Source organism: Belonocnema kinseyi, chromosome 8 (genome assembly GCF_010883055.1).
Source record: "Belonocnema kinseyi isolate 2016_QV_RU_SX_M_011 chromosome 8, B_treatae_v1, whole genome shotgun sequence".
NCBI classification, from domain to species: domain Eukaryota; kingdom Metazoa; phylum Arthropoda; class Insecta; order Hymenoptera; family Cynipidae; genus Belonocnema; species Belonocnema kinseyi.
The window spans coordinates 53,918,610-53,934,948 of record NC_046664.1 but is presented as its reverse complement, the minus strand read 5'-3'; the positions used below and the strand labels follow the sequence as shown (position 1 = coordinate 53,934,948).

The 16,339-nt window shown below is 29.7% G+C and overlaps 4 non-coding genes across 4 annotated transcripts; all 4 read left to right on the top strand.

Annotated features, from left to right (window-relative positions):
* The first annotated feature begins 8,480 nt into the window (after positions 1-8,480).
* On the top strand, positions 8,481-8,552 carry Trnah-gug. Its single transcript has one exon. It is a non-coding gene; the product is annotated as a tRNA-His (tRNA).
* An 882-nt stretch (positions 8,553-9,434) lies between these two features.
* Trnah-gug lies at positions 9,435-9,506 on the top strand. Its single transcript has one exon. It is a non-coding gene; the product is annotated as a tRNA-His (tRNA).
* An 868-nt stretch (positions 9,507-10,374) lies between these two features.
* Positions 10,375-10,446, top strand: Trnah-gug. Its single transcript has one exon. It is a non-coding gene; the product is annotated as a tRNA-His (tRNA).
* A 705-nt stretch (positions 10,447-11,151) lies between these two features.
* Positions 11,152-11,223, top strand: Trnah-gug. Its single transcript has one exon. It is a non-coding gene; the product is annotated as a tRNA-His (tRNA).
* Positions 11,224-16,339: the final 5,116 nt, after the last annotated feature.

The following is a 16,339-nucleotide window of genomic DNA, read 5'->3' as shown; positions in this document are numbered from 1 at the left end:
AAATCGAATGTCCCGTTTTTATGCCAAACGTTAACTTATTTTAAAAAATAGAAAATTCTAATTTTGAGCCAAATGACCTGTGATACAAGAAACAGCCTTAAAGATCAATTATAGCTTCCGAAAAGTTCTAAAAAATTGCTATTAATCTTTTTTCAATAGGTTTTGTCATTTTTGGTTTTATTTATCGAAAGTACGCCAAAAGAGGCGAGATACACGGAAAAAAAATTCTTGAGGCGAACGAGTGAATCGAGAATATATTAAACTCAAAGAAAGTGTCTGATTAGATTAGGTGAAACGTTTAGTTAGAAGAGTTAAACATTTAGTTAGTTTATGAAAATTGTTCTCGTAAATCAGAAATTTGGACAAAATTCCTAAGTTCGAGCGTTTATTATTTTCGACAGATTATGTATAATTTTATTATCTTCAGATTAGACAAACAATTTAATTGTTATAGAAATGAATTAACTTACAGTAGCCAATCTTTCGTCTGGTATCGCGAGAATGAATATCCTTGAAATCCGTATAATGCATTTGGAGGTCAAGTTTGTTGTTTTAATCGCGTTTCTTGATATTTCAATATAGTTATCGCCTACAGTCGAAGCAAATGTAAATTCTTATTACCGCATCATAAACTCCATTTAATATTAACATTCGCGCACACTTTAAGTGGTAAAAAGCATTTAAATGTCCAAAGTAAATCTGAATTGTCATTGCTCCCGATTAGACCACCGCCATTTTATTTCGCTGCTCCCATAATGCACCGGCGCTCTTCCTATAATTGCTTCGGACACCTATCCTTAATATCCCTATTATAGCTATACTTATTAGGGGCTTGACTATACGATATCCCTAGTATATGAAAAATGGTCAAGGATAATCATTTTCGCTGATCGAGGGATATTTCTAAATTCCTTCGTTCGTTTTCAGCTAAATTTTTAGCTATAATAAGGAATAATATCCTTGTCACAGCTCAATTTTTTTTACCATGTACGTAAAAAATTTAAGAGAATACTTGTAGGATATTTTGTTTTACTCATCAAAAATAATATGAAAACGAAAATCCTGTTTGTAGTAGACCAAAGCAAGATAGAGAATTATGTCTGAAGAAAGGATTATAGTTTTTTTATTGTAAGATCAGAAAAAGCAAAATTATGACGTCGGAGGTGAATAATGGAAATTATACGGTACCGTCGGAAATTATCTACACGGCTTTCGCGAGCGGTACTAAAAATCATTACTGACTTTGAAACGTGATTACTCATTCGCAAAAATAGCGGGAAATTTTTGTTTACGAATCGTTAAAAAAGTAATTAAATTCCGCGTCGAATAAAACCTAGTAGATATATTTTTAATTAAAAAAAAAATCACCTAGGAAAGTAGTAGCAAAAATCTGACATTTATACTACAAATTCTTTCAATTCTTGTCTTTAATTCAAGCCAATACATATTAAAAAATATTGATTGGCTCCTGAGTTATAACTAAAAACAACCAAGCTATCGATCTCCGACAAGCTCTCAGGTTTTGTATCTCAACTTCAACTCGTACTGTGGCTAGGGAACTTGTGCAAAAAAAGAACTGAAATTGACAAAACATAATCTTTGAAATCTTATCTTGCATTTGTGCCAATAAAATTTTAGATTTTTAGATTTTTTCTATAGGTTTCCTCAGTGATACTATGTTTTTCTGAGCATATTAAAAGTCGATTTTCTCGAAAAACACTCATATTTTTTGCCAGATTTTCTTCAAATTTGAATTTTCATAAGGAAGATGACTTGTGTTTTATTTGCGGGTTAAATAAATTTTGTGATCAAAGAGTATACACGTATGTGAGTGAGAGGGATGTATCGGTGATAGACTATGTGATTATGAATATTTAAAGGTGGGAGGAGATAGAGAAATTCGCAGCGGAACGGAGGGTGGAATCAGACCATCAGCCATTAAGTTTGTGGATATAGGGGGAGGCTGGCATAAGGCAGGGTGGGGAAGAAGTGTCGTCAGGGGAGAGGGTGTCATGGACGAGAGAGACGATAGAGAAGTATCAGGAGCAGTTGGGCAAAGTAAGCTTTGAGGGGGAGTCGGTGGACGAGATATGGGAGGATCTACAAGAGAAAGTGAAAGGTTGTGTGCAAAAGAAGGTATTTAGGAAGAAGAAGAAAGGAATGGTGAAGCCGTGGTGGGATAGGGAATGTCAAATGATGAAGAGAAAGGTGAAAAAGAAGTACAGGATGTGGAAGCAAGGAACCGCGAAAAGGGAGAAGTACGTTGAAATGAGGAAGGAGTTTAGGGCGATGTGAAAGAAGAAAGAGCAGGAAAAAGGAAAAGAGCTGGAAGAGAATTTGAGAAGTGTTAAGACAGAAGGGGACGTGTGGAAGATAATTAAAAGCTTTGGAAACGTAGGGTGGGGATAAGTGAGAAGATAGGGAGCGAGGAATGGAGGAATTTTTTAAGGATTCATTTCAGGGTTCAGATACACGAAAGAGAGGTGAGTGGATTAGAAGGACGAGGGCGGTAGATGGAGAGGAGCTGAACGACGAGGAGATAGAGAAGCAGATAAGGAAATTGAAAAAATCTAAGGCAGCAGGGATGGTCGGGGTAGAGAACGAAGCGTGGCTGTTTGGCACACAAGAGTTAAGACAGAGTCTGAAGGGGGTAGAGAAAAAAGTATGGAGGGGGGAGCGATTCCCAAGAGGGTGTAGGGAGGGGTTAATCATACCACTGTATAAGAAAGGGGATAGGGAGAGGCATGAACATTATAGAGAAATTACGCTCATGAATACTGCTTACAAAATATACGCGATGGTGTTAGTAGATAGGCTGCGCAAGGATTTTCAGGGGAAAGAAATATTGCCGAAGACGCAGGCGGGCTTTAGAGAGAGAAGGAGTACTATTGACAATATTTACGTATTTGCAGCACGTGGTGGATAGAGAACTGACCAAAAAGGCTGCCAAAGAGTAAGCGTTTTTTGTAGATCTAAAAAGCGCGTTCCCTTCGGTAGAAAGAGGGAGTTTGTGGGAGGCAATGGAAGAGTGGGGAGTGAAGAGGGGCCTGATCGAGAGGATAAGGGAGGTATATGAGGAGATCAAAGATAGGGTGAGAGGAGGGAAGGGAATCTCTGAGGGATTCTGGATGGATAGGGGGTTAAGGCAAGGGTTCCCACTTAGCCCAACGCTTTTTGCAATTTTGATCGTGGATATGGAAAGTAAGCTAGCGGCCGGAGTGATAGGAGGAGTTAGGTTAGGAGGGGTCAGGATATGGTCACTAGCATATGCAGATGACATAGTGCTGCTGGCAAAGAGCGAAGAGGCTTTAAAGGAGATGATGAAGTGGTTGAGAAGATACTTGGACAAAAATAGGCTAGTAATGCGGCCAAGTCGAAGGTAATGGTGTTCAGGAAGGGAGGTGGGAGAGATAGGGGAGGGGAGTGGAAGTGAAAGGGAAAAGCGGTACAGGAGGTGAAAGAGTTTTTGTACTTGGGCTTCCTGTTTCGAAGGAATGGTGTAGTGGATAGTCATATAAAAGAGAGGGTGAGACGGGCAAATGTGGTGATGAGGCACGTGGGGGGGGGGGGCTGGGGCTTTTTACCGAAGGTTGTTCGCAGATGATTTTGTAAGGAGAATGAAATTTTTTGATTCGTTAGTGATGAGTGTCTTATTTTACGGAGTGAATGTGTGGGGTTGGAAGGTAAGTGTGGAGGTAAATAGGATACAGGAGAGGTATGTAAAGTGGATACTGTGGTTCGTAAGGAATATGCCAAACTATATTGTCAGGAGGGAGACAGGAAGAACGAGTTTAGGGATTATAACAGGGAGTCGAGCGTGTAAACATGAGAAGTTTTTGGAAGAGGGTAGAAGTAAATTGGTTAGGGAGTGTTGGTGGGAGAAGGAGAACAGACGTAGTGGTGCAAAGATGAAGGTGGAAAGGGAAAGGTATTTTAGAACGAATGGATTGCAGATGGATGAAGTTAGCAGGAGGCACGAGGAGGGAAGGTATATTAGTTGGTTCAAAAGAATGGCACGGAGAAAGAGAAGGCAGAAGAAGAGGAGAGGATAAGAGAGTCAAGGTTAAACGGGAACTACGTGTGGATTATGCTAAGGGAGAGAGCGCAATATTTGTGTGAGAAAGGAGAGCAAGGTAGTCAGAGAGATAAGCATGGAGGTATTGTTGCGTGAAAGGGAGGACAAAAGGGCAGTAGCATGGGCGAAGGGGGTGTTGGGTAAGATGGAGAAAAAGAGAAGGAAGGAGGAAGAGGAATGGAGAAGGAAAGATTGTAAATAGGAGAGGAAGTAGATGTAAGAAAAATGTAAATATTGTAAATAATAGAGCGAAATGCGTGCGAGGTGAGGCGGGGCGCAGCAGGGAAGGTTAGGCTATAGAAACAAGCGGATTAGCTATAAGGTGAGGATTGATGGTACTTTGTAAAAAAATAGTTCTAGGAAAATTTTGTAAAAAAATGGAAGTGTAAGCAAGTCAATTTTTTAAGGCCAGTAGGCCGAAAAATAAACGTTTATATGTCATGAAAACCAATATAACAATCTTAGAGACTTTTTTTTAATTTTGACAAAAAACCAGATAAAATTTTTTCTTGAACTTTTTGTATATTTTTAACCATAATGCACCACTTTCATTAATTTGTGGGAAAATATGTTAAAGTAGACAACATGAGGATATTTTCTAATGAAAAGTTGAAGGTGTAAATATAAAACCTAACCTCAAAAAATGTTGAAAAAGTAAAAAAATTGTTAACCCATATTTTCACTCAGAATTTTTTTCTCTATTGGTCTAACTGGGATTTGAAACATAATTTTCTCATACAAATCAGTCAATCTTTTTATGAGAAAAATTTCTTTATATATTTTCTTGCCCACTCCATAGCTGTAGAAAAGTGAAATGTCAAGGTAGTGTTGCAGTCTTTTGATTGACATAGTTGCCAATATAATATGCTGCCAAAATCAGCCAATATGGGCTAGGCACTTTCCTTACTTTTCAAATATACAAAATTCGCAAATTTGTATTTTATTTTATAACTTTACCATAAATTTCTGAAATTTTCAAAATGTTTGGTTATTTATAAATTTGAAATAAATTTCAATTTTTTTAATTTGCGGTTATTTATAAAGTTGAAATATATATCAGGGTCTACTCCGGTAGGCACTATATAGGAAATTTATAAAGTATCAAAAATTTTTAAAATTTTAGAATTTTTTTAATTTATGATAATAATAATTAATTTATCGGTAGTTTATGGTAACTTACCGCTGCCAGGTGGTTCAAACTATTAAAAAATCTGTCAATGCGAAGAACTGATCACTTGATAAATTTTATTAATCACCTATGATGTAACATTTTACTCCCTAGGAATGAAAAGACTCAGAATTTAAGCTTGAACTTTAGTAAAACTTCACTTTGTTTAACTTAACCCTTAAACAGCATACTGGGTGAAACAGACCCAGCGATTTATTTGCGCTTTAACAAAACGTACAAAATTCAAGAAAATGGATCATATGGCGCCAGATTAACAAATGGCATGAAAACCTATTTTTCTATGTCATTTTCACATCATTTGGATTTTTATCATTTTTATATACAGTTTAAGATAAATAAAACCGTTTAATCACCCAAAGTACGATGTTTCATTTTTCATTGAATTGAATCTTTTATTTTTTAGAATAAATACCTACTTTGGAACGAACACTATAAGACTAATTTTATTTTTGAAGCGCCGTATCCCGAAAGTATTCAAGTAAAATTTTCAGTAAAAATATCAAAAATTTTAAAAGTTATGACTGAGAGTGAAAGAAGTCATTTTTTAATTTTTTTCCAAAAAGGATTTTTTTAACTACTGTAATTTCAAAACTATTATGAAACCTTTTTCTCCTTAACCTAGATAGATTAAACATCATTAATTGATTTTCTTGTAAAAAACTATCTCATGCCGTCAGCACAGTACACGTTTGAATACTCTTTGGTTCGTAACACTCAGGATGCTATTTATGTAATTTTACGGAAGTGTGACCTTTAAGAGTTAACTGAAATTTTTTCTCAAATAAACCAAGTCTGATAAGAAAATTATTTTTTTTTAATGAAGAATTTTATCTGGATGTGTCTGTCTGCATGTCCGTTCATCCGTGAGCGCGATAACTCTCGAAAAAATGTCTGGATTGCATCGGGCTTCGGCATACCTTTTTGTGGTCTTACCAGGAAAAACAAGTTCGTTAAACAGCCTTTTTTCAACCAGCTTTTCAGGTTTTTACTCATCGAAAATGCTATGCAAAAATTGAAAATTGTAATTAAACGTAGAGTTACGTGAAATACATAAAACAGTCTAAAAGAGGGACGGTAGTTTTATTATAGCCGTAAGTTTACCCTTAACCATTTTATGAGAAGGCTCGGATTTTTAGCTATTTTCGTAAAAAATTCGATAAAAATAATCATATTTTCAGTCTGACTGCATAGCAAGATAAGGCTATATTGTACATACATTTTTTCAACGATTTTTCGGTTGAAATTGTCGTTTTGAATTGATACATAAATAATCCGTAAAGCTTCCTAATATTTACAACTATCTACAACTTTTGTGTACATTTTTTTCTAAATTAACATTTTTCGAGATATTGACAATATACCAAAATTGAAAAAGTTTGAAAGAGCTATAACAATTTTAGAATTATAAGCAGCAAAATGGCATGAACTATTCGAAAGTTTATCCAGTATTTTTTAGTGAAAAATATTTAATATTGTTGGAAAAAACAGGAGAAACTGATATGGATTGAAATGAAAGCCGTGAAACAAGCATGCCTTTAAAGGTTTTTAAAATTCAATTTACCTTGGATTAGGTCGCAATTTTGGTTATTTCAACAAAACTTTTGTTAGCTAAAAGAAGGGAAATGTTGTTGATTTGTTTAAACTGTGTTATGGTTTAATTAAGAAAAGTATTTGACTACTAATCTTTTTGGATTTTGTAGAACGTTTATTTTTCCTTCAATATCCAACAAAGCATTCAAAAAAAGTTGAAAATTTACCAAATTTCAAAAAATTGAAAAGATTTTGAGTCTTATTTTGTTTATTATCATTTATTATTAATTTAGTGTTTCGGTAATAATACAGGGTTGAGATGTACAAATAAAAAAAATGAAAAAGTTTGGTTTATTATTAGTTTCCTTTATGGGTTCATTACCCTAGTATTTCTCAGTATAATAGAACATCATAAACGTCATCTAAACGAAAGTAAAGGGCAATGATCTTGGTCTGCATTTGAGTTCAATATACTTCACTAGAAAAGAAAAACACAATCCAGATTTGCTGGAAGAAAAAAATTAATAAATAGTTATGAATTTCATTATAAAAATAAACAACATCTACAAATATTGTTTTGAATTTATTCCGAAGTTGCAACAAGGTTAATTTTCTCATTGAATGAATGAATTAATTACGGGTCAATTTGATGAATTTATGTTTCTTGTCCTTTCTTTCTATTATTTTCTTTACTCTACGCCCTTATATTTACTTTGGTATTTTACCCTTATTTTGTTTCTTTCTTCTTATGTTGAATTTATAATTTTTTGAAATTGTAGACCTTTTTATTTTCTTTATTTGTTCGAGTTCATTTCGTTACTCTGTGGCCCCTACTTTTGCACTTTGTTTTCGCTATTTTTAGTTTCTTTTCATTTCGTCTTCGCCATTAGCTGCTCCTGATTTATCACTCTCCATTCTGTTCCTCCTTTTTGTTTACATTTTTTTCTTCTTTCTTATTTTCCCGTTTTTTTTTCAAAATTTAAGGAAGATTGAATGATTTTTAAATGTCGGATTAGTAGGAATGGCTTTTGCGTCTAAGCAGCCAACTTTCTGCCAAGTTCATTTTATTCTTTTTCATTGTTTTTTATTTATAGAAAATGTTAGATTAGACAATGCTTTATATCTCAAAAGTAGGTACAAACACGGTGAGAAAATCGTTTTTTCTGCAAAATTTGTGCATTTTTTTTACTCGGGATAGATTTTTCACTTTATAGTTTCTTACAAAATAAAACAAATATCATACGAATATCGTGCACAATCAAAGAAATTCCACGCCGGCATCTTAATTTCTGCATTATCAGCAGGATGTGTACATAACACAATGTGATTGTGGTCTTGAGAACACTGCTATCTCTTTGATTCATACTATTTAAATCTGTAATAGAGAAACGTGTTATAAATTCAGATTAAGAGAGAAATTAAAGATGTTTTATTTTGATTTAACTTCTTCAATTTTAAATACTGTTATTGCTAAAGATATCAATCTAAAACACGTACTAAATGCCCACTAGTTAGACGCTAGAATCTATTTCCGAAGGTGAAAGATGGAAAGGTAAAAGTATTAAATGCCCGCCGCGGAAAGAATCGTAAATTTCTTTTGGACGTCTCGTTTCGCGCAAGTGAACAAGTTGGACGAGTTTCACATCGATTTCTGTAAAAAAACAAGTACATTCAAGTCCTCCAATAGCCGTGATCGTCTAGTGGTTAGGACCCTACGTTGTGGCCGTAGTAACCCAGGTTCGAATCCTGGTCACGGCAATGTGCTTTCGACACATTGTCACGGTGGAGGTTTTTTTTTAAACTTTAAACAAATTTATTTTCAGATTTTTTAGCCATTTTTAATGCTTTATAATAAAATATTATTTAGATGCAAATTAATTTTTTTTCTTTTCACATTCCTTAAAATCCTTTTATAAAATTAAGGGGTTGAAATGGTTTCATTTCAAATAGTAATCTTGTTTTATTTCTTATTTCTATATATAGAGACAATTAAACCATTGCATTTTCATTTAAAATATCAATTTCCGACGATCAATACAACATAGCCTAAAGTTGTTCAAAATTGTAAGTTTGAATTTTAAAGGCAAATGCTTTTCGTTTAAAATAGATTGCGTCTAGTCCCGAAAATTCGGCACGACGAGACACTTCGTTTCAAATGACTGATTTCTTGTGAAAAATGCTAACAAGCTTCATTATTGTTCAAATATTGCAAATATTTTTTGAAATCTCATGATTTTTGGTCAACAATAGAAATTTAAAACCAAAAACACTAACACAATATAAAAAAAATTGTTTATCATACCAAATAACCAATTTCATGTGAAAAATGTTCCAAAACTGACATTTTTTTCAATCTATACCGATTTCCGATAAAAGACACGTACATAAAATAAATTTTTACCAAATTTGTTAATCTTTTCAGAAATTTAACGATTTTTTACCCAAACTACCGATTTTTGATTTAAAAAATGCTAACATAACCTAAAATTCTTAAAAATTGTATAATTTCTTTCAATTATTTGAAATATCATGTTTTTTCGTTAAAAATCCCAATTTCCGATAAAAAATTATCATAATCCAAAAATGTTAAAATTTTTAATTATTATTCAAATTTTAATAAACAATTATGTCCTCCAAATAGCCGTGATCGTCTAGTGGTTAGAACCCTACGTTGTGGCCGTAGTAACCCAGGTTCGAATCCTAGTCACGGCAATGTGCTTCGACACATTGTCACGGTGGAGATTTTTTTTCAACTTGAAAAAAATTATTTAAAAAACTTTTTAGTTCTTTATATTATAATTTTATTGGAAAGTAAATTAACTTTTTGTTCCTGACATTTCTTAAAATGGTTTTTATTCAACTTAAAAAAATATATTTTATCAATTTTTCAGAATGTGAGATTATTTTGTCTAAAAAATTTTTAAATCTATAAGATTGATGTAATTATTTTTAAGGCAAGAAATTTACTGAATTGAACGCTTCAAATATAGTAACATTTATATCTAAATTTAAAAAAAATAATAATAAAGAGCTTGAAATTGTACAATTTCAAATAGCAATTCTGTTTCCTTTTTCATTTCTTTAAATAGAGATAATATAACCTCACTTTTGTTAAAAATATAAAATTCTGACAAAAAAAAAACAACTTAACATAAAGCTCGACATAAAGTTTTCCAAAAGAGTAAGTTTGATTTTTGAATTTAAATGATTTTGGTTTAAAATGGGATCTGTCTAGTCATCCTGAACAAAATTAAGGGAGTTGGAAAAGGGGATAGACAAGTCATCCCGAGAATTCGGGACGACGAGACACTTGGTTTAAAATAACTGATTTCTATTAAAAAATGCCAACGCATGCTCTATTATTTTTTAAAGATTTTTTGAAATCTAATGATATTTTATCAACAATAGAATTTTAAGAATAAATATACTACCATCAAATTCTTGAAAATTGTGAGTTTTCTTTGGAATATAATTTCTTAACGTTAAAACTGTCAATTTCAGGAAAAAGTTACATAATCTAAAAATTGTTTAAAAATATATTTATCATTGAATTTAGAATTATCATTTATGTCCTCCAGTAGCCGTGATCGTCTAGTGGTTAGGACCCTACGTTGTGGCCGTAGTAACCCAGGTTCGAATCCTGGTCACGGCAATGTGCTTCGACACATTGTCACGGTGGAGGTTTTTTTTTTAAATTTGAAAAAAATTATTTTTTAGATTTTTAGTACTTTATATTACAATTTTATTGAAAAGTAAAATAATTTTTTCTTCCTTATATTCTTTAAAATGGCTGTTATTCATTTCTCAATATAATAGAATATTTTTTCTGAAAATTTTTCCTATCTATAATCTTTTGATATAAAGATTTTAAATCCAAAAATTTACCAAATTGAATATTTCAAACATGGTAACATTTAAATCTAAATTAAAAAAATCTTTAAATCTAAATTTAACAAATTTAAATGGGTTGAAATTCTACGATTTCAAATAGCAATTTTTCCCTTTTCATTACTTTAATTAGACTTTAATTAGACTAACATAACCTAAAGTTGTTCAAAATTGTAAGTTTATGTTCTCAAGTCAAATCACTTTTGTATAAAATAACTGATTTACGGTGAAAAACGCTAACATATTTTATTATTGTTTAATTATAGGAAATATTATTTTGAACATAACCTAAAATTGTACAAACATTTAAAATCTTTGTAATCTAGAAATTTCTTAATTTTCTTTGGAATTATTTTAAATAAAATTTTTTTCACATAAAAATGCCAATGTCCGACAAAAGAGTCAACAAAAATGGTTTAAATATTATAAATCTTATTCAAATTATAATGAAAATTCATGTTCTCCTATAGCCGTGATCGTCTAGTGGTTAGGACCCTACGTTGTGGCCGTAGTAACCCAGGTTCGAATCCTGGTCACGGCAATGTGCTTCGACACATTGTCACGGTGGAGGTTTTTTTTCAAATAATAAAAAAAGTATTTTAATGATTTGTTAGTACTATATATTATTTTATATTAAAATTTTATTTCGAAGAAAATTAACTTTTTGCTTCTCGCATTTCTTAAAATTGTATGAAAACAAGGATTTTACTTGACAAAACTGCAGCTTCTATAAAAAAAAGGTCATTGGTTGGAGAAGATCAAGAAACCTTTCTATTTTTATCAAAAATATACCAGAATATTTTTCATAGAATTATAATTATTTTACACTCACTTTCATACATTTTTTTTACAAAAAAATTGTATTTTTCTGAAAAGAAAACACAGAAATTTAATAGATTTCTAATTTTATATATATTTATGGATTTAAATAATATTAGAAGAAATTTATTATATTGAACGAAAGATTAATCGATGAAAAATCTTATTTTTAACATTAATAGATTTGAATTATTTCAATTAATTTCACCAAAAAATTGAAAATTGCTATACTTAACATTAAAATTATAAATATTTATAATTTTTTGACTTAAAATGTTCATTCTGAAAGTGGGGAAATGGAAGGGGAAAGTTCTGTCTAACCCTAATACTTTTCCAGTTCAAAAAATACAAATAATTGCTATTTTGGGAAATTGACTAGGAAGAAGATTTTTCGAACTTTTCAAAATTGTACAAAAACAATAAATTTACTTAACAAAAATGCCGCTTTTACAATATTGTTCAAAAGCGAATAATTTTATTATCTAAAATTAAAGGGCAATCTTACATTTAAATCTTTTAAAACTGTAAACTTAAAAATTAAATTCTTAATACTTAATTATTTCGCAGTTGAATCCTTAAAATTTTAATTAGATATTTGAAATTAAACAATTTTACCACCATTTTATATAAAAAAAAACAATTGCCAAGAAATTTTTAATAATTGATTAGTACTTGAAATCACTAAAGAATTAGTAAATACTTTTAATGTTTAAATTTAGTATGATAAACTGTTGTGATTTGCTTACTATTTCATGAGTTAACTATTCATTAACTAAGTCAATTGATAAATTGTTCACCGATTCAGATTTATTAAGTTGGTTTCAGTTTTTTATTTAAATTTATTAATTATATATTTTATAATTCCAGTATAATTTACAGTAGAGACTAAACCTGAAACTAAAAAAACAAAACATGTGAAAATTGAGTTCTCTTCCGCATCCCGAAATTTTGTGTTGCGTTTATTCAAATATTTTGAACTTACTTTCTTCAATGTTCCCCTCATTGCGTGCAAATTTAATCGATCCATCGCATACATTACTGAAATTTTGGGGATAATTACATTGAGTCACGCGAAGGGAATCAATGGTGGACGTTGCATATTATCTATCATCGGGGGATTTTGCAAACTTTCGCAGGTAATAATTAAATTAGGGCTATTTTCCTATGTAAATTTTTAAACTATCATACGGTTTTACAATATATAAATATCGTCCAATATTATAAAAAAATGTATGTACTTTAAAGATTCAAATAAGCGTCTAATTTACATTCGAGAGAAAACTTGTAATAAAATATGCGTTTCTTAATTGCTTGATCAAAAGAAAATATGTTATATTGCAAAAAAATTGTTTAACAAAAAAAGACTGCACTATATTATGATGTGAAACAAACCTTTTTTGTAATAAGCGTGAAAAACTTTTTTTTCCAGAATCCATTTCAATTGTTATTCTAATTAAAATCGGTTTTATTTATCACGAAGGAAGTTATTGTAATAATTTATAATTAATGCAATAATGTATGTTTTAATGTTTTGAAAGTGAGTTTTAAGAAACTGAATTTCTTATAATACGCTAGTCATCACAACTTGGCTCCAAGAATCTAGACTATTCTTGGACGGAGAATGGACAGTTGTACTTGAATTCTCTGAGTACAAAATTGCCTGGAATTGAATAGAAGTAAATAATCAGGGGAATTTTATAAAAACTTAGTTGAGCCTTAAATTTTGTAATGCAGGGAATTTTGAAAAAAAGGGGAGAAATGCGTACATTTTATCGTTAATGTTGGCTGGCATAAAAAGAACGGCACTACTTAGCAAGTAGTAACTTCACTTTAAAGTCAGACTCATTCTCCTCGAATTCGAGTTTCAAGGTGATATAATATCATCATTTTTAATCAATTTCCGCCTGAACAAACTTTCAATTAACAATATCAAAATTTGGAGAGTTTGTATTTATTCAATACTACCGGTGGAGAAAATTGACTCTACTTACTAGATTTTTACATGGTTTTTAAAATTTTTAATTTCGATAGAACTAATTACTGTAATATAATATCAAGTTTTAACTATTAAGTAAAAGCGGATAAAAAATAACAGGTATATTTATATTTGTCAATTTTATTTTAAAAATTAATATTTAAAATGACAATTTTGACGTGAAAGACAAAAAAAATTATATTTGATAAATATCCTGAAATGAGAGAATGAGTTTTATTTTCAACTAAAAAGATCAATTTTCGCATAGAAAATGGAATAGCTACATTTACAGATAAAAATATCAATTTTCAACAGAAAAAAAACTAATTTTCACATGTGTTAATAAAAATATATTAATTTTCAACTGAAGAGCTGGGTTTTCAAACAATGAAAAATAATCTTCTATAAAAAATTACTCTTCAACAAAATTTATGAATTTGATCAAAAACGGATCTGAACTTTCGACAAAAAAAACGATATTTTAAACAAATGAAGTAAATCTCAACTCAGAAAGACAAATTTTCAGTTATAACATTTTTGTTTAGAGTTAAAATAATTAATTTTTAACAAAATAATTCAACTTACGACAAAGAAAATGAATTTTAAAATAAAGAAAAACAAATCTTAAAAATTAATTTTCAACGAGAAAAAAAAATTCAACAAAACCAGTTAAATTTTCAATAAAGAATGTTAACTTTCTATTGAAAAAGACAAATTTTTAAGTAAAAAGATCATTTTTGAACCAATAACGGAATCTGGATAGCAAGTGTATTACTCTGGATTACTCTAGAATACACGGGGGACTGTAGGCTAGAGGATTACTTTTTCACAAAATTTTTCAATCTTAGACACACTAGATGAACTTTTAACTAAATTGTTAAAATTATTTAACCAAGATGACTTTTGTAGCGAGAAAGACGAATTTTGACTTTTTAACGAACAAAAAAAAACGAATTATCAAAAAAATAGTTCATTTTTATACCAGAGAGATGAATTTACGACTAAAATTTTGAAATTAATAAAAATAAATTTCAAAAAAAGAGTTCAATTTTATGAAAAGTAGATTAATTTCTAACCAATAAACATAATTTTCCAATAAAAATGTAATAGTTAATATTTTATCCCCGAAAAATAAGTTTTCAAGCAAGAATCTTCATTTTCTACAAAATCAATAAACAAAATTTCAACTGAGAAAGACAAATTTTCACAAAATATGAGAGTTAAATTTTGAACTACAAAATTTTATTAAAAATAAAACGAATTTTCATAATAATTGTTAAATTTTCAACCAACCCGTTTTCAATTAAAATCAAGAGTCTTTGACCAGAATAATAAATTTTTTACAATGTAGTTCAACTTAGAAAATATGTAAATTAGGGATCTTTTTGTTTAAAAATTCCTCTTTTATTAGTTGAAAATTCAAGTGCTTGGTGAAGAATTCTTGATTTTTATTGAAAATTCGTCTTTTTTGGTAGTAAATTAATTTTTTTTGGTTTAAAAATTCATGTTTCTTAGTTAAAAATTCATCTTTTTGGATAAGAACATGCTTGACTTTGCAAAATTTGTTTTTTAAGTACAAAATTAACATTCTCATTTATAAATTTATCTTTTTGGTTACAAATTGAACAAGTAGGTTTTAAAGTTGCATTGCTTTCTTAAACATTAAAAAAAAATTTTCTACCCTAAAAAATCAACTTTTTGGTTAAGAATTCATTAATTTTATTGACATTTTTTTATTGTTGTAAATTAATCTGTTCAAGAATCCATCTTTTTTAGTTGAAAATTCAACTTTTTGGTTCAGAATTCTTGAATTTTATTAATAATTCTTCTATTTTGGTAGTAAATTAATCTTTTTGTTTAAAAATTCATCTTTTTTAGTAGAAAATTCATCTTCTTGGTTGATAAAATCCTTGAATTTTGTTAAAAAATGGTTACTTTTAACAGAAAATTAATATTTTTATTTTTAAATTCATCTTTTTGATTACACATTTAACATCTAGGTTTTAAAGTTTAACAACTTTCTTAAACATTAAAAAAATTCTTTCTGTCCTAAAAATTTAACTTTTTGGTTGAGAATTTATGAATTTTATTGACAATTTGTCTTTTTTATTAAAATTTTAACAACCAGGTTTTAAAGTTCAACTACTTCCTTAAAAATGCATTTTTCGGCTAGCGATTCAAAATTTTATTAAAAAATTCATCTATTTCGTTGGAAATTGAACTGTTTTGTTAAAAATTTATTGTTTGTTGTTGAAGAATTACTTTGGTAATGGAAAGTTTACGTTTAGTTGAAATTGAACTATTTTGTTAAAAATTCGTATTTTTGTTTAAAATTAATCTATTTTAGTTGAAAATTCAAGTTTTGGGTTGAGAGTTCTTATCTTTTGTTGGAAAATTGTCTTTTTTGGTATAAAATTAACTTTTTTATCAAAATTTAATATTTTTTATTTGATAATTTGTATTGAAAAATCGTCAATTTGTCTTCAAAGTTCAATGATTCAGTGAAAAATTTCAACTATTTGGTAGGAAATTCGTATATTTTTATAATCTATTTTTTTAGTTAAAAGTTTAATTATATCATTTTTATGTAAAAATGTACCTTTCTTAGTTTAAGAATTCAATAAGAACCAGATTAATTTATCTGGATTAAAAAGAGTAATAGCGGATTACAAGTGAATAACTCCGATTTTTAATTTAATTATACTCTTGAATACTTTTATTACTTCGAATTGCTTGAATTACTCCAGTTTATATGTGGATTACTCCTAATTACTCTGGATTGAAATTGGATTACTCCTTTTTATAATTGATTTACTCTTGAATACTATAATTATTGCGAATGACCTAAATTACTCCGGATTAC